At 39.2% G+C, this 20407-nt stretch overlaps 1 protein-coding gene across 4 annotated transcripts in view; it reads left to right on the plus strand.

Moving 5' to 3' along the window:
- The window catches only part of KLHL32 (kelch like family member 32), a 223371-nt gene that overhangs the window by 121464 nt on the left and 81500 nt on the right, over window positions 1–20407 (plus strand). The window contains exon 1 of one of the 4 annotated variants that reach the window (XM_081250419.1): window positions 18743–18804. The exons of the other annotated variants lie outside the window; for them this stretch is intronic. The gene's annotated coding sequence lies outside the window, so the exon portion shown is untranslated. Of the gene's footprint in view, window positions 1–18742; window positions 18805–20407 lie in introns of those variants that run through there. 4 annotated transcript variants of the gene reach the window in all.

Below are 20407 nucleotides of genomic sequence, written 5' to 3' on the forward strand. Positions count from 1 at the left end.
GTGGCCTGTGGTGGTAGAATTTCTCCAGGACACAGGCTGAGAGGCTCCTAAGAGGGCAGTTGCAGCTCTCATGTCCTACTTCCTGTCCCCGACCCTCCCTGCCCACCTCACTACCCTTGGGCGGCAGAGTAACTCAACAGCCACACACAGGGTTCACTACTGGGGCCCTGGGAGACGACGCTGGGAAGGGTCTTGATTTGAAGCAATGCTCTCTGGTTGCAGAAATGCGTGAGAAGTTGGTTAGTCATTTAAGATTTCAGTAACAGTAGCTAACATATCATGAAGTCATACATAATTAATTGCTGCATGAACTTCCCGGGCAGTAAATGCTGGAGAGATGATGCGTGATCTGTGCATTCTTGCCCTGATTTGCTAGGGTTTCAGGAAAGGCTCTGTGAGGGGGAGGGAGAGAAAACTCCCATCCACCGAGCACCTGCTGTTTGCTCGCCGATGCTTCACCTTTGGTCCTCACAACAACGTGGCACATTTTTATAGGCAAAAAAATCAAAGATTTGAAACATACCCAGTTTGCCCAAAGTGACATAGCTGGTGAGTGATAGGCCTTTCTGATTCCAAAGACCTTTTTCTCCTTCTTGGATGAAAACCCTTTGTTTCAATAGGAAGATATGGGACATCTTAGGCAGATAGTACGGATGTGCTATCTCTTTTATTTTTCAGAGAGTTAAGTACTAACCCCCTACATTGAGATCCTCCCATTTATTCCACTCGTATGACCTTTAACTTGCATTTATTACAGCATTATAACAACAGTGAAAATAAACTTTAAAAAAATAATAAATCCACATAATTTAATTCTGTTGTCCTTGTGCACATGACATGTTATTAGTAAGTAGAAAAATCCTATTTTTTTCTGCCTAATTACGTTATTTCCTTCCTAATAATTTCTCTAATTCTAAATATAGCCTTTACTTCTGTTACTCATTAGGTCATTTCCAAAGCTCTTTCTCATATATCATCTTATTTCATCCCCCCAGCAACCTCAGGAAGTAGGATCCAGTGTCTCCTAGGGAGACAGTGTGAGGCATGTCAGCCATGTTCACCTAAGGAGCAGTTCAAATACAGCATATGAAAGTTTTGTCATTATCTCAGCATACTTAATCTAACAGTAAATGTTTAACTATTTTATCTTATTTTCCTTTCTTTTCCCCTCAATATTGTTGGGTGATATGGGAGACCTGTTTTAATCCCTTTCTGCAAGTAACAAATAGGAATAACATAGAAAGGTTACAAGATTTCAAAGGTGTGTGTTTGACTTGTGAAATTGAAATTACTTTTATTTGACATTTCTACATCAAATATTGCAACTTGTGCTTTCAGCATCATCATCACCTGATTCACTTTTTCCATGGCAGGTAATAATTAATGATGTATGTTGACAAAAGTTTGGTTATAGTGCTAGTTATGATGCACATTAAAATACAGTATATATACTGTGTGTGTGTGTGCGTGTGTGTGTGTGTGTGTGTGTGTAAACTTAAACCTATAATTCTCTCTAAATGAGAATTCCAGATGAACGTTGGAAGTTCATGGGTATTTTTCCCTATCCCATCAGATGAACCTGTTGAGATAACAGGTGACTTGTGTGCACTTCGGAATTTAATTCTTGCAATTCATTATTTTGCTGAGGAAAAAAATGTAGCTTGCAAACAGATGTATTTCGTGGACAGTTCATTTATTATTAGCCTGCTTGAGCAGTGGTTAGAATTTTCACTGTCTTTTCACCAATGTTTGCATTTCATTCTCTTATGTAACTTTCCTTTTCCTTTTTATCTGTGACGTTACAAGATGTCCAACTTGTAGAAGGAAACTTGGACTGTAAGGACTAAAACCATGTGTATGCAGAAACCTTCATTATGTCACTCCTTTTCAAATATATACCCTGCCTCTCTTTTAGGATTATCAAATTACCAGAAGGGGTCAGTCTGCTTTCATATTTTGACATAGTCAAATAACTAGACCTATTTAAGATTTTTGGTATTATTGCTCAACTGATTTTTAATTTCCTATGGAATCATTTTATTGGGTATATAAAATATTTTCTGTTAAAATGAAAAATCTTCAGTGCTTAAAATGTACTTAGAAATTAAGACCCATCAACCAAGGCTAATATATTCTCCATTCTTGTTCGGTACTTTGCCCAATGAGGAGTCGGTGAAACCATTTTCCTAAGATGTCTGGTATTGTTTTGTTGTTCTCAAATTACCATTATTTCAGAGATGTGGAGGGTAGACCCCGGCTCTCAGTAGACCTCCTGCTGTCCTCCAGGGTGCTTTAGGAAGCGTATGCCAGGAGAAGTGCTGGGTGGGCACTTCCTGAGCTCCCCACCACACCCCAAGCCTCCCTGAGCTTCTGCGGCCATCGGCTAGTACATTGACCTGAAGCTTCTTCTGCACATGCCTAGATGCTGCTGCTCCCCCGCCCAGCCAAGGGAAGGGACACTTTGAGGCCACTGTGTGGGCTCCTTTCTCTTGCTTTTCCTCTGGCAGGCTGCTGAGGGCCAGGACCCCACACCACAGGAGCAGTGCCCCTCTTGTCAGTGAGGACAGCCATCAAATTAGCTTCCCAGGCTGTGAGGTCTTCCCCGTATTCATTTTTGGCTCCAGGCCCTCTAATCAGGCCTGTCATTGAGAACACACATGTTCTCCGTGCAGGTTGCTGAGATTAACTGGTAGCCTGGCAATGAAAGCAGCTAAATGATTTGGGGTGGGGTGAGTACAAGGGGAATGGCTACAGTGATAGCCCATCATCCCAAGATGAGGGATTTACAGACAACTGCTCAAGTTTGCATCCTTTCTCACTTGCTTTGCAATGAAATGCTGTAGGACTCTGTCCTGTGTAGCCTGTCGTGTTATATATCATTAATAACCATGACCTGTCAGGCTTATCTGCTGAGGTTCAGTCCCAAATAAAGTGTGAATGCTACTTTCCCTCTTCCTCCCTCTGCTCGTCTTCCTTGTCCATTGTGCTGTTTTTAAAAATTTCATCAGAAAGATGAACCAATTCACTAAAGAGCAATATTTGTGTATAAAAAGGGCCCAGTAAAATGCGTAAATTTTCTTGTTTTTTAGTGTATGCATGTCTACATGAATGTCATTCACTATGTTAGATCTTGTAAAGGAATCTCTGCAGACCGTCCTCAGAGAGATGGGCTATGGATATAGAGATTCTGATGTGTCTACTGATTTACCAAGTCCCTCAGATAAACATTACAGACTTTCTGAGTACAGTTTGTTTTCACAAACTTTGATTTTTTTCTAACCTTTTTTAAAATTAGCTTCTGAACATCTGTACCTAAACATCACACAGGCAATTCAAACCTAACATGAGAAAACCTGCCCTTTTCTCTGTTAATGGTACCATCAATGTGTTAGTTGTCTAGAAATTTGGACATAGTCTCAGACCCCTTCCTCACCATCATATCCAATCAATTACCAAGTTGGGTTGATGCTACCTACCAAATATCTCTCAGACCTGATTCATTTCTCCATTGCTAATTTTCTTACCTTTCTTTAGACTCTCACCATCATTAGCTGTATGTTATAAGAGTTCATAATTTCCTCCTAAGGGGTCTGCTTGTTTCTATCCTCTATCTATGCCAAACCATAGTCCCCAGAGCCATCATTATCTTTCCCAGGAAAGAGAACCAGCATTTATTGAGAGCCTATCTGTATTGAGTGTTTTGCACAAAGATTCCCATTTCTCCTCTGCTAAGCAACCCCTTAAGGCAGGTGAGAGTTCTTTTATTTTTACAGGTGGAGAAACTTAAATTCAGAACTAGGATGTTGATCAGATTTGGAAATGTCTATTAGCTCCCCTATTGACCATTTGGCAGCATCATTTCATGTGCAGAAACCCTTAGCCTGGTCTCCAAGGCCAGGCCTGTTCTTCCCCAGCCTCATCACCAGTCCTCATGCCTTTCCTGGTCTGCTCTGTTCTGGACCCTAAGGCCTTCCTTTCATGTTGGAACTTGTCATTGGGAGGGAAGACTAGGTAGTAGAGGTCTTGAGTGACAAGCAGAGCCTTCAGTCATTGCCTTCAGGTTGTACCAAGGGTCAGGAGTAGGGAACACAGACACAGACACACACATACACACACACACACCACCCTTCCAAACCCTGTCATAAGATCGGGGTACTGGCCACTGGACTTTGTGTTGTATCCCCTGAAAGTGATATATTAGGAGATACACATGCTTTGCTGAAAATGTCTTTTTTTGTAATTAGCTTTCAAAAAAAAAGTTTGTACATTTTGTATTCTCTCCCCCAAATAAATGCTATATCCTATTATTTGATTAGCAAGTTTTCTTTTTGTTTGCCAAGTATCAGCCTTTATTATGAAATGCAATTTAAATATATTGACAAGAAAGAACCCTCACTAGACTTTCTGAATAAGACCACCAAAGGGGTGAATTAACTCCTTGATAGGAATATACTTTTAATATCTACTCCTAGGCAGCAGGTGGCAGTGTGAATCCACCAGAATTCAGTAGTTAATTTAAAGCAAAAATCAGAAAAAATGAAAAGAAAAATTATTTATTTTGCTACATATTAGTTTTCTGACCTAATCAGTAAAAAAGTCATTATTCACACCACACTGGGCAATATGCCTTGTAATTTTTAACAAATAATAGAAAACTGTTAATGTGTTCACAGGAAATACAGTTTAGTCTTGGGCTGCTGTGGTCATTTATCACTGCACTTTGTGAAATCACTCATTTGTTCTAATTTGAATGTAAATGACTCTAAGGTTTTACAAATAAGGTGACAGACTCACATAAATGTAATTGCAGGGTTCATCTCCCTCTTTTTATATATCACTCATTAGGTTATGAATTAAATACATCGTATTAAACCAGGGGCATGTCCAATGATGATATTGTAATGGCAAATTACTCTATGCTATTAGAGGTGTATTTTTTATTCATGGACATTAATTTGTCATTAAGCGGCATTAGTTTAGCACTTTTATGGGGAAGACGTGACCTGAAAGAGGAGACGTGCTGCTGTGATGTGAGAGGAAAGGGACAGGAGTGCTCTAGGTAGAGCATTTTATCACTGTAACGAAAACGGGGGTCGGGGGAGGGTTCCATTCTGTTTTCATTTGTTTTTGTTTTCTGATTTTACAACCATAAAAGATCATTTCCCCAGATTGAAGGGTTGTTCTGTTTACAGTGTGCACATTTGGATTGTCTCGTAGAGCAAAGCCAAAATTCTTACTATTAATCATTCAGAAGGCAAGTAAAGGGAGCAGGAGGGAGGAAGTGACTTCCTGCCCTAAATCTCCCTCCTCTGTGACTGATGCTTATTAGTCATCCCTTGTCTTCATTTAGTTTTACACTAAATGGACTATCATGAGAATTAGTCATTTTCTCTCTTCAGTGAAGGTACAAAGGTTTAAAGAATGTTATTCTCTCATGAGGGTATTAGGAAGAATTCTGGGTCTTACCCACCCCAATTATACTGTGGGACTCTTGAAGGCAGGGGTCATGCCTTACATCTCTTTATATCTTACCCCCTCCCTCCCATCGCATCACAAGAGCTCAGTGTCTGTGTTGGTCAGCTTGGGCTATCACAGCAAGATACCACAGACTGGGTGATTTAAACAGATATTTATTTTTCACAGTCTGGAGGCTAGAAGTCTAAGAGAAAGGTGCTAACCTGGTCAGGCTCTGATGAGGGCTCTCTTCCTGACTTGCAGATGGCCACCTTTCGGCTGTGTTCTCACATGGCAGAGAGAAAGAGACAGCAAGCTCTCTGGTGTCTTTCTCCTTTTTTTTTTTTTTTTTTTTAACTTAGTTATTTTATTTTGGCCGTGTTGGGGCTTCATTGCTGCGTGCAGGCTTTTCTCTGGTTGCAGCGCGTGGGCTTCTCACTATGTTGGCTTCTCTTGCTGCGGAGCAGGGGCTTTAGGCGCGTGGGCTTCAGTAGTTGTGGCACGCAGGCACAGTAGTTGTGGCTCACAGGCTCTAGAGCGCAGGCACGGGCTTAGTTTCTCTGCGGCAAGCGGGATCTTCCTGGATCAGGGTTCAAACCCGTGTCCCCTGCATTGGCAGGCAGATTCTTAACCACTGTGCCACCAGGGAAGGCCCTCTGGTGTCTCTTCTTATGAGAACACTGATCCCATCCTGAGGGCCCCACCCTCATGACCTTATCTAAACCCAACTGCCTCCCAAAATCACATCGCCAAATACCATCATACTGGGACTTAGAACATCAGCCTATGAATTTTGCAAGGACACAGTTCAGTCCATAGCAGTGTGTGTTGAGGGAACGAATGGTGCATCCATTCAGTAATTTTCTTCTTGCTTAAATATTGAAATTTTATGTTATGGGAGGAAAATATGTTAATAAGTCAGTCTTACATTAGTTTTACCCATTGAATACAGTTTTTTTTAAGTTGAAAATACTTTCTATGGGGATTGCATTTGGCACTGAAGATCTTGCATATTTTCCAGTATTTCTTAAGAGTATTATTTTTTTAAACTAAGTAATACTACACTGACTTATAGGAGGTTATCTCTTCCAAACAATGTATTATTATAATTTTAATTATTAAATTAGCAGTATCTCCTAAATACATAATATATAGTGGCTGTTCTGAATAGAATAATTTATTCTCAGGGTTGAGAAGTTATAACTTACACTCGTTTTTCTCCACTGCTGAGCTGTTTTTTTTCCCGCATTAGATAAGACAAATGATTATACCAACATATATATTGAATATGCCCCTAATCAAATACACTGAGTGCTATTCCATAGTTCACTAGAGCTGATACTCTTGTATTTGGAGAAAGTTAAAGTACGAATTTTGGAAAATATATTACAAACAGTTTAATCTTTCATATTTTTTTAAGTCAGTGAAAATGATCAGAAAGGATAGAAATGTATGAGCCCTACTAAATCATAGCCAGCTACTAATTATTTGTTCTAATCATGAGTATTTGCTATCTGGCATGGGTGATCCAGAATATCAAATTTTTCAAATATCATTAATATTTGGCTCTAAAATATATCATAAGTTTTTTAGCAGCCATTTTAGGATCCCACTTAATCTTTTCATATGCTATTATGTTGGCTTTTCTTCCCTAAGCCCACACCAAAGGATGTCAGTGACAGCCCAGAGACACACTGGCTGGCCAAGGAAGTCATTTTGGCATTTTAATTTGTTATGTGGGTAATCTAGGGCTCACTCTGTCTTCCTTGTTTGTGAGTTTTTAAAGACAAGAAAGATTGTCTTGAAGGATTTTTCTAATATTAGTAATTTCTATTCTAAGCTAACTATTGTGTGGTGGGCAATTTTAAAATCACTTTCAGCCTATTTTTCTCAAAAATTAGATGTTTCCAATATTTTACTAATGCTAGAGTTCAGAATCAATAAACAAAGCAAACAAAATCAATCTCACTTACTTCCGTTATCAATACTTGAAATTAGGAGTATTAAAAGAAAATCTATGTTTCATTTAAGATATTCATCCTCCTGTTCACCCTCCACCTGCAAATATTTCTGCCCACAGTTAAATATCTGCCCTATTCTCTAAGGCTAAACTGCCTTTCAGCAACTTGATCCATGAGGTACCTCCTGTGTTTCCCATGGTTCCAATGTCTTCTCCACTGGCACCTTCCTTTCATTTTTAAAATAGGATCAATAAGATGGGAGAAACTTTTCTTCTTTTCTCATTGTCACAACTCGCTCCTTCCATTCACTACCGAACTGGGAACAGTGTCTGCACTTCCTTACCTCCTATTCATTCTTCAGTCCTATTGAACTCAGTCCTCTGCCTTCATGACTCCTCAAAGGCTGTTCCGATAAAGGTCCCCAAAGCCTCCTAGTCGTCAAAGGCAGTGGGCCTTTTATGGTCTTTAATGTGACCACTCCACAGCCTTCCGACAGTGGTTATTAGCTCCTTTCTTTCCTACACTTCTGTTTTCTCAAGACTCTCTCCTAGGTCTCCTCCTACGTCTTTTCAGTTCCTTTACAAACTCTTCTTCCATCAGCTCTGTGAATATCCCTCTGGGTACAGTGATGCCATGTGTGTGCTCTTCTCTTCTGCTCACCATCACTTTCATCCACATTTGGAGGATTGCAGTCTCCTCTCCTGAGCTCCAAGCTCTGTGTTCAGCTGTCTCCACTTGGCTGGCATCCACATGCATCTCAGTTCACTGTCACCCAGTCTTACCTGTTCCTCCTCCCACTCTTTGTTAAGGAACCATTATCCTTTTAGTAACCCAAACCAGAAACCTTGGCATAATCTTATGTTGCTCCATGATCTCATGAATCTCAATACATTTTATTGGTTTAGCCTCTTAAATTGTTCTCACATATGCCTTCTTCTCTTTCTTCATTGTCAGTGCCATCATTCAGATCTGGATTATTTTTCCTAGATGTTCCTGCAGTAGCTCAACTGAGCTTCCTGTCTGTTGAGTAAAGCTAATCAATACTTTGCTATACAACCTAAGTTATTTTTCCGGCCCACAAAACAATTTCTTTCCCTAAAACACAGGCTGGATCCCTGTCTCCTGGTTACAAACTAGGTTTCTAACCTTGTCCTTTTAATTTCTTGTCTCCTTCACGTGCCCTATTCTTACTGTACTCAAGGAGAGCATGTTTTATCATCTCTAAGCCAACTGCCTAGTCAGCATTTCCTGTTGGATATCCCAAAGGCATATGACCTTTCTCAGTGTTAACCCAAGCCAGGAACCCAGGAGTCATCCTAAAATATTCCTTCTCCTAGTGCTACACATAGGCTATCACCAAAACCTTCCAATTCCACCTCCCCAACTTTTTTTTTTAAGATACTGTTTTTAAAGAGTAATTTTTAGGTTCACAACAAATTTGAGAGGTAGATACAGAGATTTCCCATGTACCCCCTGCCCCCATATATGAACAGCCTCCCCCATTATCAACATCCTCCACCAGAGTAGGTACATTTGTTACCATTGGTGGACCTACTATCACATCACTATCACCCAGAGTCCACAGTTTACATTAAGGGTCACTCTTGGTGTTTTACATTCTGTAGGTTTGGACAAAGGTGTAATGACATGCATCTACCATTACAGTATCGTACAGAAGAGTCTTACTGCCCTAAAAATCCCCTGTGCTCTGCCTGTTCATCCCTCCCTCCCCTCCCCACAACCCCTGGTAACCACTGATCTTTTTCTATCTCCACAGTTTCACCTTTTCCAGAACGTCATATAGTTGGCTTCATACAGTATGTAGCCTTTCCATGTTGGCTTCTTTTGCTTAGTAATATGCATTTAAATCTCCTCTGTGTCTTTTCATGGATTGATAGCTCATTTCTTTTTAGTGCTGCGTAGTATTCCATTGTCTGGATGGACCACGTTTAGTTACCCCTTCACTTACTGAAGGACATCGTGGTCACTTCAAGTTTAGACAATTACGATTAAGCTGTTACAAACATCTGTGTGCAGGGCTTGGGTGAACTCCCTTAACTTTTTAAATCTCTCTCATTCTCTCTATTTCCATTTCCACCATCTGAATTCAAATCCTCAATACTTATTCCCTGGACTAAAGAAGCTTCCTGCTAACCAGTGGACCTACCTGCCTTCACTCCTGCCTCACCCCAGTGCCTCCTTCAGAACAAGGTTCATTCCTCTTGAAGTGGCTCACAGGTTCCATTTTTATTATGAAACTTCCTATTGCTTTAGCCTTCTTTTTTTTTTTAAAAAAAAAAACAAGTTACTACCCACATGCTATACCACAATCACTGTGAACTTCATGATGTCCCCGTACCCAAACCTCTTTGTATGAAGCCTTCTTCTCCATGGATTATTCTTCCCTCGTTATGTCACCCTACGAGTTCTTCTTTAACCTGCAAGTAGTTTGCTCATGTGTTATAGCTCCTCTTCCAGAGCTGCCTGATAAATCCACCTAGTTGGAGGTGGATTTCCCTCCTCTTCATTAATTACAGGCATTCTTCCAGAGTGCTGATCACACCGTATTATTTGTATTGATTTACTTATCTATCTCTCTGTGATATAAGTTCATGTCCCAGAGTTCTGTGACCTTGGGCAAGTTACATGACCTCTTTGCCCACAAATACAGATGTGATACAGATATGATAACGTATATACAATGTACATCTTAGGAGTGTTGGAGTGTTCGTGAGATAGTGCATGCAAAGTATCCTATAGCATAGTATCCTACACGCAGTAGGTACCCTGAAAACCAGAGCCAGTAGAATTGCATGCTTCACTTGTGAATTTCTCTATTAATTCCACAGTTAACCTTCCTACCCACTTCCATCACTCCTGTCTTTCTTCATTCCTGGAAATGTCACAGACTTTACTACCTACTTCCAATCAACAGCATATTGGACAAGGCTGTTCCTGAATATTTTGGAAATAATAACCATTCTGTAAAAGGTATTTTTCCTCTGTGCCACTTCTCTTAGCTTTTGTGGAAGTGCCTGTATTGTTTTAGAAAAGAAAAGTCACAAATAATTATATGAACCATCACTTTCTCCCTGTCTCTGATAAATGAAAACATCACACTGAAATTATACTTTAATAAATAGTAAAAATTGATGCTTTTAAAAGCAACATGATACTTGGTGTTTCTACTTTTTTATTTATTTATTTTTTATTGGAGTATAATTGCTTTACAATGGTGTGTTCGTTTCTGCTTTATAACAAAGTGAATCAGTTATACATATACATATGTTCCCATATCTCTTCTCTCTTGCATCTCCCTGCTTTCCACCCTCCCTGTCCCACCCCTCTAGGTGGTCACAAAGCACTGAGCTGATCTCCCTGTGCTATGTGGCTGCTTCCCACTAGCTATCTGTTTTACATTTGGTAGTGTATATATGTCCATGCCACTCTCTCACTTTGTCCCAGCTTCCCCTTCCCCTTCCCCATATCCTCAAGTCCATTCTCTAGTAGGTCTGTGTCTTTATTCCCGTCTTGCCCCTAGGTTCTTCATGACCATTTTTTGTTTGTTTGTTTTTTAGATTCCATATATATGTGTTAGCATACGGTATTTGTTTTTCTCTTTCTGACTAACTTCATTCTGTATGACAGATTCTAGGTCCATCCACCTCACTACAAATAACTCAATTTTGTTTCTTTTTATGGCTGAGTAATATTCCATTGTATATAAGCAGCAACCTAAGTGTCCATCAACAGATGAATGGATAAAGAAGATGTGGCACATATATACAATGGCGTTGCTGCTTTTTAGGTAGGAAGTTTTGTTTTATGGTTTTCCCTGCCCTTCCTGTAAATAAAACATATTGTTGCATCCTCATATACAGAATTCAAGGAGAAATTGGAAAATCTTTTATTTCTAGCTCTAGTGCATAGCACTTGCTTAGAAACGCATGTTTGTTTGCGTTCCTTCTACACGTGCCGAGAGAGTTCCCTGTGATAGGAATTTTCTGTAATACAGTTGCATGGTATCCTAAGTTCCCCAGCTAGGGGAAATACAGGCAGTGCATTTGTTTAACAGAAGAAAGATCTAAGTTAGTCCTTACAAGGAGACTCCTGTCCATATGCCTCCCTCTCTTCAGGTGTCTTTTCTTCCTAGACATCTCCCCCACCCCCTTTTTCACTCTCCCTCCACAAACATCCTTTAGAGCAGGCTGCCGATCTTTTCCTTGCTGCCTTTCGAGGGACATGTGCTGGGAAATGACTGCTTATCTGTGTCGTTAGTTCAGCTTCAGGTACTGTGGCCTCAGCCCCATACACTGAGTATAATGTTTGCCCACTTCAGAGTCTGGGGTGAGAGACAGGGGTCATGCATCTTGTTCTGCTGTAAGAATATATTTATGCAGGTTAGAGTCATTTCTTTCTTCACTCAAATGTGTACTCTGTATCAGTGGTTCTTAAACTTGACCGTGTGTGGAATCACCTGAATAGCTGGTTAAAGCAGACTGCTGGGGCCTACCCATAGAGTTTCTGATTCAAGAGGTCTGAGCAGGAGCCTGAGAATCTGCATCCTACCAAGTTCCCAGGTAATGCTAATGTTACTGGTCTGGGGACTACAGTTTGAGAACCACTGCTTCAGATGCTCTTGCCACCTCAATTCACATCAGTTACCAGCCTGTTAAGTCACTGATATTCAGATTTTGAAAGTGTCATAATATCTAGATAAATTTGAACTGGTCCCAGTTATAAATCTATGAAAAATTTACATTATATATAAAATACGTAAATATGTAAAATATTGATATTATATATCCTGCATAGCATCCAGAATATAAAAAGCCAAAACGATGAAGACTTGAAACAAAAAACCTTACCAGTCTTCATTCTTACGTATAATAATGATTAAGACGAAAGTCTATGTGGATAACTGAGAGATTATTGAAATTCTGCAGAATTTTCAGCAGCTGACTTTGGGTAGCAGCACTAAGTAAGGAAATATACCAGAATTACTTCCAGGCTCTACTATTCTTTAAAAAAATTTTAACCTGATTTTGCCTCTCATCGTTCAAAAAAGGTTTGTGATTATTGAAATTTTTGTTTTAAAGCTCCAGTTGCTCAGATAGACTATTTTTGATTAAAGAAAGAAAAGTATACATTAATTTCCTCTTTATAGTCCATAATTCAGTGGTAATCACCTGATGTGCTGAGACGGCTCTAGTAAACTTTGCAGTAGCATTTTGCAGCACATCGTGACTGGGGCCAGAATTACTAGTTGTTGATGGCTGTGTCTCTGTGCTTCCTTCATACTGGATTTCCAGCTTACTACAGACTTTCCCAAGGAGCAATATAAAGTTATTCATGAGCCTTGGATATTATGCATACAGTTGATTATGAAAGTGTACTAGTAACCTAATTGTAGAATTCCTCTGTTATACAGCACAAATATATTTAAACAGGCCTTCAAAGACTCCAAGAATTAGAGCATGCTGGGTTTTTTTCTTGTATTTTTGAATTGCTGCTAATGTTTTGTTTTAGTTTAATCACACTGTGTCATATGCATATTTGTATCAATACATGAATATATAGTTGCATTCAGCTGTCCAGATATGTTTGTTTGTATACAAATATAACTATATCTCTATATTTATACAAATAAAAATACCTGGTTTTACATTATTTTATCATATCGCAAATAATCTGGCCTGCATTGTCAATGATTTACTCATTTTTTCTTCCATAACTGTTAGATTGTATCCCATCAACTCTAATATAAGATGTTATGGAGAAAACTTACAGGTCCCTTTATGATATGCATGATGACTTTTTTCCTACATGATTCACCCCAAGGTTTGGGGTTTTGTTTATTTGTTTGTTTCAACATGTTCCAAAGGGCTAGCCCTTCACCACACATCCACAACAAAGCCCTTTATGTTGCTTTCTCTAGTCCTGGAGTGCAGTCCTTTTCTGCAGCACCAGGTCCTGTAGTCATGTAATGCCTTGATTCATAACTAGGTTGTAATCCAACTAGGAAACAGGTGGAATCACAACTGGGTATGGTGCCTTGGATATTAATGGCTTGGCTCAGAAGTGGAATTTCTAAAGCTGTATACACTCTTTTTTGCCTTAATTATGCATTCATTAAAAGCTTTTATACCCAACAGAATAAAGTAAATATTTTTTGATCTCCATAGTGTGCTCCCAGAATGTAGATTTGCACAGCAGGGTCTTGATAATCTGAATAAATTGTATTCCTCCAAGGAGTTTATCTTTCAAATAAGGTCATAAAGAAATGCAGCTCCTCCATCCTTAGATTTCTCTGTGTGTCTTTTCTGCTGTGTGTAATATAGAACATGGGAACCAGAGTACATTATAGTAATACATACTTGGTGATGGTCCAGTATAATGTCTCAATCTATTCTCCTTTTTTTCTCTCTGGTGAAGTGTTTTTTAAGTACAAAAGAAATGAATGATGTTACACAACAACTTTGATTTTTGCTGTTATTTGTAGAAAAACAAAGTCCATATTAGACATTCAGTGTTTTCTTCTCTTTACCCTATCAGTGAGTAAAATTTGTGGAATATGCAAAGCTATAGCTTAAGCACTGTTGGTAGTATTTTTAAAAGGGAATAATAATAATGAGACAGCTACTGTATGTTGAGCATCTACTATGTGGAAGGTACTTTACATATGTTTTTGGAAATCCTTATCACAGATCACCTTTCCGATTTTTCTAATGAGATGTTAATCACTTGCTGAGGCTATCCATATGTGTCAGCTTCCAATCATGTGCTTTCCTAAAATCTGTTGACTTTAAATGAAGGAGACCACTTTTGATGAGCAGGCCTCATCCAATCAGTTGAAGTCCTTAGGAATAAAAACTGAGACTTCCTGAAGAAGAAGGAATTGTGCCTCAAGACTGTAACACAGAAATGCTGCCTGAATTTCCAGCCAGTGAGCCTGATCTACAAATTTGTGACTCAAGACTGTACCTTCAACTGTTGCCTGAGTTACCAGCCAGCTGACCTGCTGTACACATTTGCCAGCCCACACAATCTTGTGAGCCAATTCCTTAAAATCTGTCTCTCTGTGTATCTCCTATTTTTCTGGAGAACCTTGACTGATACACTAATGAAATTATTTTAACAACTCTTTTAAAAAAAAAAATCATGTGCTTTTTCTACAACTCCAAACTAAGCATGCAGCCAGTTCCTTGTCTCCACACTTACAACCTAGTGAAAGCGACAGGGAAAATATAAAATTATAAACTCAAATAAACATGCACAACAAGTTGAACTTATAATCTTCCTGAGTCATAAAGAATAAAATGACAATACACCTGATATTGAATGGTAGCCCCAAAACAGCATACAGTTATGAAAAGTTTAGGCAATAGCTATTTCTTTTCTCTCTCTCTCTTTCTGGGCTGCCATATTTATTTCCAGAGTGGCTAACATTCTAGGCATTTTTAATATTTAAAGATTAAAATATTTAATCAATTTATTTAATATTTACTATTCAAATATTTAAAATATTTGGATAATTTTAGAGGAGCAGGAGAATCAATGTTTTCCTGTAAACTAAGAAGTAAAGGCAATAAAAGTTGACTGTTTAAAGGTCTGATATTCTTTCTTATTTACCCACTATCCATCCATCAAAGTTTATAAAGTGCTCTTTGTGAAGACTGAGAGGAAGATCTAAAGAAGTACAGATACAGTCTGTACCTTTATACACAACTAGGGGAAAAAGTATGTAACCAGTGGCAAAGGGTTAAGTAAATATTCAAGTATACAAGTAGCTCCTGAAATGAGAAGTCAGAAGAAGGAACAATCCTTCCCGCTGGAGTGGTCTGTCTTGCTTAGGAAGAGGAAGCTAATTCCGGTTGTCGTCCTCCTCCCAACACTGATAATGCTTGATATACTTTCGGCAAACAGCATAGACATTTATATATTTCTGGTTATCACTAAATACAAAGAGAAGTAAGATTCCTTTTTGACATTCTAAGAAGGAAAGAAAAATCAACATGTAAAAAGACAGGAGACCTGAGATTCACTGTGGAAGCCAGGCCGGATGCATTTGGCACCACAAGTGGGTGTTCCCCCATGTTAACCAATTATATAAAAGCCCTGATGGGTAGTTAGCATCAAGAGAGAACTTTCTAAGTTCAGATCAAATATTTGAGAGCACCTTTCTCACTTAACTGTGAGCAATCTGTTTATTTTGCCCAATTGTAAAATCAGACCTATACCCAAACTGTCATTTCCTCTTTCCATTTGAAGTCGTGGGGGTGCTTTTTACAAAAACAAAAAACAAAAAACAACTTTTTAAAAACATGTTGCTCTTTTAAATTCATAATCCAACAAATACTTTTTAAATTACAATCTGTGATAAAGCATTGTGATTAGCATTGTACAGGATACAAAAAACATAAGATGTAAAACCTTCTTAGTAGTTTACTAGGAATGTTTTTACTTATTGGAAGATAACATGCACGAATAGCTTAGTGACAAGTTTGGTGGTTTGTGACAGGAGACTTGAAGTGGGAAGCATTAGGACTTACTGACAACGGGCTTCAGATTTATTATGTCTAACTTGGTACTTGGTCTCTATAAGCAGCCAGTACAATAGTTTTATTTAACTTCTGGTTAACATTGCTAAAGATCAAATCATACTGATTTGATTATATGCAGAGTCCCTGTATCAGGCTATTTTGAATCTATTTGGGAATAGTTTTTTTTTTTTAATTAATTAATTAATTAATTAATTTTGACTGCATTTAGTCTTCGTTGCTGCGTGCGGGCTTTCTCAAGTTGTGGTGAGCGGGGGCTACTCTTTGTTGCAGTGCATGGGCTTCTCATTGCGGTGGCTTCTTTTGTTGCGGAGCACAGGCTCTAGGTGCGTGGGATTCAGTAGTTGTGGCACGCTGGCTCAGTAGTTGTGGTTCGTGGGCTCTAGAACGCAGGCTCAGTAGTTGTGGCACACGGGCTTTGTTGCTCTGCGGCATGTGGGATCTTCCTGGACCAGGGCTCAAAGCAGTGTCCCCTGCGTTGGCAGGCGGATTCTTAACCACTGCGCCACCAGGGAGGTCCCGGGCATAGTTTTTAAAAAAAGATTTCTTGACTTCTGTAACAAGGGTGACTTCTCATTTAGAGGACTCCTCAGAATGTGATGCAATATCAACATTTTATAATAGAACTTCAAGTTTCATGCATGTTATTACATGAGAGGCATAGAAATCACTATCTCTCCTGACCATCTTTATCTGTAGTAAAGTATTGACATGTGGTAATGGAGGTGACATTTTGAAGGGGGTATAAGTGAAGAGCATCAATAATTGGAAAAGGTTATAATTATAACAGTGAAACACAGCATTGTCAAAATAGTCACATCTTTTGAGTGTTATTACCTAGAAAAATGTGGAATCCTGTTCAATTTGGTTATCTTAGAAGGGGGGAGGAGGGAATTCAGGAAATCAAAATGGCATTTACTTTTATTTTGACCTTGAGAGAGGTTTCTTATTATCTTGAGCATAGGCCATAGTTTTCCATTCTTATAGTACAGGTTGCTGATGCTTATTTTTGTTTTGTAAGTTAGTAATGTTCTCAGAATTACATGAGCCAACAAGAGAAATAGGTGTTATTAAGGCCATGTTTTGCATGGGTATCCTTAGTATTAAAGCATCTTCATCAGATTTCCTAATCTTGTCAGTTTAACAAGGACTCTTAGATTTGAGGAAGAGTATTTGTGGGGCAGATTTTGGGGATAGTCTACAGTAGATGCAGTCACAAGATGACAAATATTTTCTGTGTTCCACATAATTCCCCTGCCAGGGCTATGATTAAACTGCAGTGCTGGATGGTCAAGGGGTTACTGACAGGCTGGGACACAACATGGGTGTGACTGAAACTAAGAGAGACTCTGTATTAGAAATATGCATTAATGATTCTCAGCTTGTATCACTGTTGGCACACATCAACACATCTCTAGGCTGTGGCATACATGAGCTAGGCCGTGGGTTATGTGCAGTGAACATGCAGACCTCAGCTATAAGGCTGCACCATTTTCTCGCATTCAAGAAAGTGTATTAGAATGTGAGTCTGGGTGACATTGGTTCAGGGATAGGCTTAAATCTTCTCTAATCTTTCTTTATAATATAAAAAGAGTCTTGTATGGAGTTTCATCACTAATTATTAGTACTTGCTTAATTGGGATATTGAAAGACACTTGCTAATACAGTGGCCAGTCACTCAGCTACAGATGAGAACCCCACCAGGAGACATCCATCACAAAGGTGGACTTTTTTGCCTCCCCTGGTTTGGTAAAAGGGCCACAGGGTTTACCCACGCCCCCAAACGACACTACTGCCTACCACTCATGTCCTCACCACCCAGTAATTTGCCTCACAAAAGTAATTACATTTGAACGTAAGCCAACATAAGATAGTATTTCCCTTTCTTGTGCTTTCTTTTCCCTACCATATTCAATAGTTAATCTAGGGAATAACCATTTTAATTAATTAGAGAAATAGACCACACCAAAAGACCGAATTTGGGGAATATATGAGGTTTAAGAATTATTGCGCTTGGAAAACTGGTGTTTATTCCATAGCTGGTATAGGATTGGGGACACATTTTATGGTTCTTCTTCTGTTATTTCACTTGTCGTTCACACTATAAGAAACAAATAGAAGGGAAGAGAAAAGCCAAGTAGCCGTAAACCAGAGGAAAATAAATACTATTTAAAAAGATTCCCCAAAGAACAACAATGTATGCACCATAATTCTGAATAGAAACGCAATTTCAAGTGAGAAGCAGTGTGACAGAAATGAAACCTTTTTAGAAAAATAAAAGAAAAAGATTTTCCTTTCACTCAAAAGAGAGTTTCTTGTTGCTGAGCTGTGACTTCAACTCAAAACCACTGCCTCTACCTGGGCACTTGGATTTCTGCGTCACAGAATGTAAGAGAAGGGAGACAATCTCATAACTAGAACAAAGAGAAGATGCAAGTTTGCAAAACATAAGTTCAATGTGGGCATGTTGAGTTCAGTATAGCTGTGGAATATCCAAGGGAAGATGTCCTCTTATCGGCAGTTGGGAAAATGAATTCAGAGCTTAGGAGAGAGATTTGGGCTAATAATATAGACGTGAGAGGCATTAACATGTAATCAGTTTACAACTCAATTGCATGGTTTTTACTCTGGCTGTCCTCCTTCTCCCTGATTTAATGGTGCAGCTTACTTAAGACTTTGATATCTAAAGGGACCACATTCTCTGTTTTGACCTCCTTGCATCAGTGATGAATCAGGGATTATGGATGCCAAACAACAATGCTCAAATGTCCTTTATTGTTCCTTGCCTGCCAAATCTACTGTCTGCTTGCCATGTGCCAAGCCGTGTGGTAAGTGCTTTTGATTCATTATCTCCACAATGACCCTATGAACTGGGTGAACTCTCCATTTTGTAAATGGGGAATAACAGAGGATCAGTGACTGACCCAGGGTCATAGCCAACGATAAGAATTTGCACTGGATTTGAACCAGGTCTACCTGATTCTATGGCCTTTGCTCTTGTCCACCAACCTGGGTTGCCTCCAAGTGCCTATGGCTGTTGACAGTTTGTTCTGCTCCTGAGTACAATTGTTCTTTCTCTTTCTTTGATATATAAAAGACTTCTTTCAAAAAAGTCTAGAAATATATACAAAAACATTAATAGTGATTATCTCTGCATGGGGAAATATGAATCATTTTTGTTTTCTTTCCCATACTTTGTACTTCCTGAAGTTTATGAAATGGACAAATTTATTACTTTTTATAACCAGAAACATAATGGCACTACTTTCATAACAGTGATGATTTTTTTTCCATGCAGAGTGTTACAGGTGAGCATATAATTCAGTTTAACCATTGCTTCCCACCTCCTTAATCACATTAATGGGAATCCTTAAAAGCAGCATTATTGGTGATTATTTTGCTTGCATATGGTCTTAGCCAAAAGAACAAGAAGTGATGATTTTGCTTAAGACTCACATAAACACATTGGCTCCAGTAGGAGGAATGTATATTGTAGTATCAAGACCTCAGTGAAGGTTTTCTTTTTTCCCTCAACTCCCCAGTTTACACAGTGTAACTACCGAGGTGCTAAGTATGCATGGCAAGGGGAACGGAAACCTTTGATATACATAAAAAGCACAGGAGATTTGGGGAAATTATGTTTTTGAGCAGAAGAGAGGAGAAATGAAAAGGTAAAGATAGGGAGCAGACTTTAACATTTTATTTATTTATTTTTGGCTGTGTTGGCTCCTCATTGCTGTGTACGGGCTTTCTCTAGGTGCAGCGAGTGGGGGCTACTCTGTCGTGGGGCGCGGGCTTCTCACTGCGGTGGTTTCTCTTGTTGCGGAGCACGAGCTCTAGACGCGCGGGCTTCAGTAGTTGCGGCACGTGGGCTTCCGTAGTTGTGGCTCGTGGGCTCTAGAGCGCAGGCTCAGTAGTTGTGGCGCACGGGCTTAGTTGCTCCGGGTCATGTGGGATCTTCCCAGATCAGGGCTCAAACCCGTGTCCCCTGCTTTGGCAGGTGGATTCTTTACCACTGCACCACCAAGGAAGTCCACGAGCAGACTTTTAACTGCTGTTTTTCTTGTACACGGGTATGTGTCAGTTCAGTTCCCCTTTGCTCTTCACTTAGTCATTGACACTTGTGCATTTAGCCTTAGTTCTCCACTAATATCAAATGCTGTGTTAGATTGGATTTGGGAGTTATATAAAATTATACCCTTAGGAAACAAAAACATTTCAGGACTGTGGAAGCAGGCATTAAATAATTACATTCAAACGAAACACAGCAGAAAAGAAGCACACTTTTTAAAATCCTGTATTAAATTAAATTAATTCTCTGGTTGTCCGCAGTTTTGAATTGGCCTGTATTTAAGTTGCAGGCTTCTAATCAGAAGAAACCCAGTGTCTCTATACAAAGATATAAAGATGCTTAACAGAGAATATTTGATT

The sequence above is a fragment of the Mesoplodon bidens genome (genome assembly GCF_964165515.1).
Source record: "Mesoplodon bidens genome assembly, chromosome: 12".
Lineage (NCBI taxonomy): Eukaryota > Metazoa > Chordata > Mammalia > Artiodactyla > Ziphiidae > Mesoplodon > Mesoplodon bidens.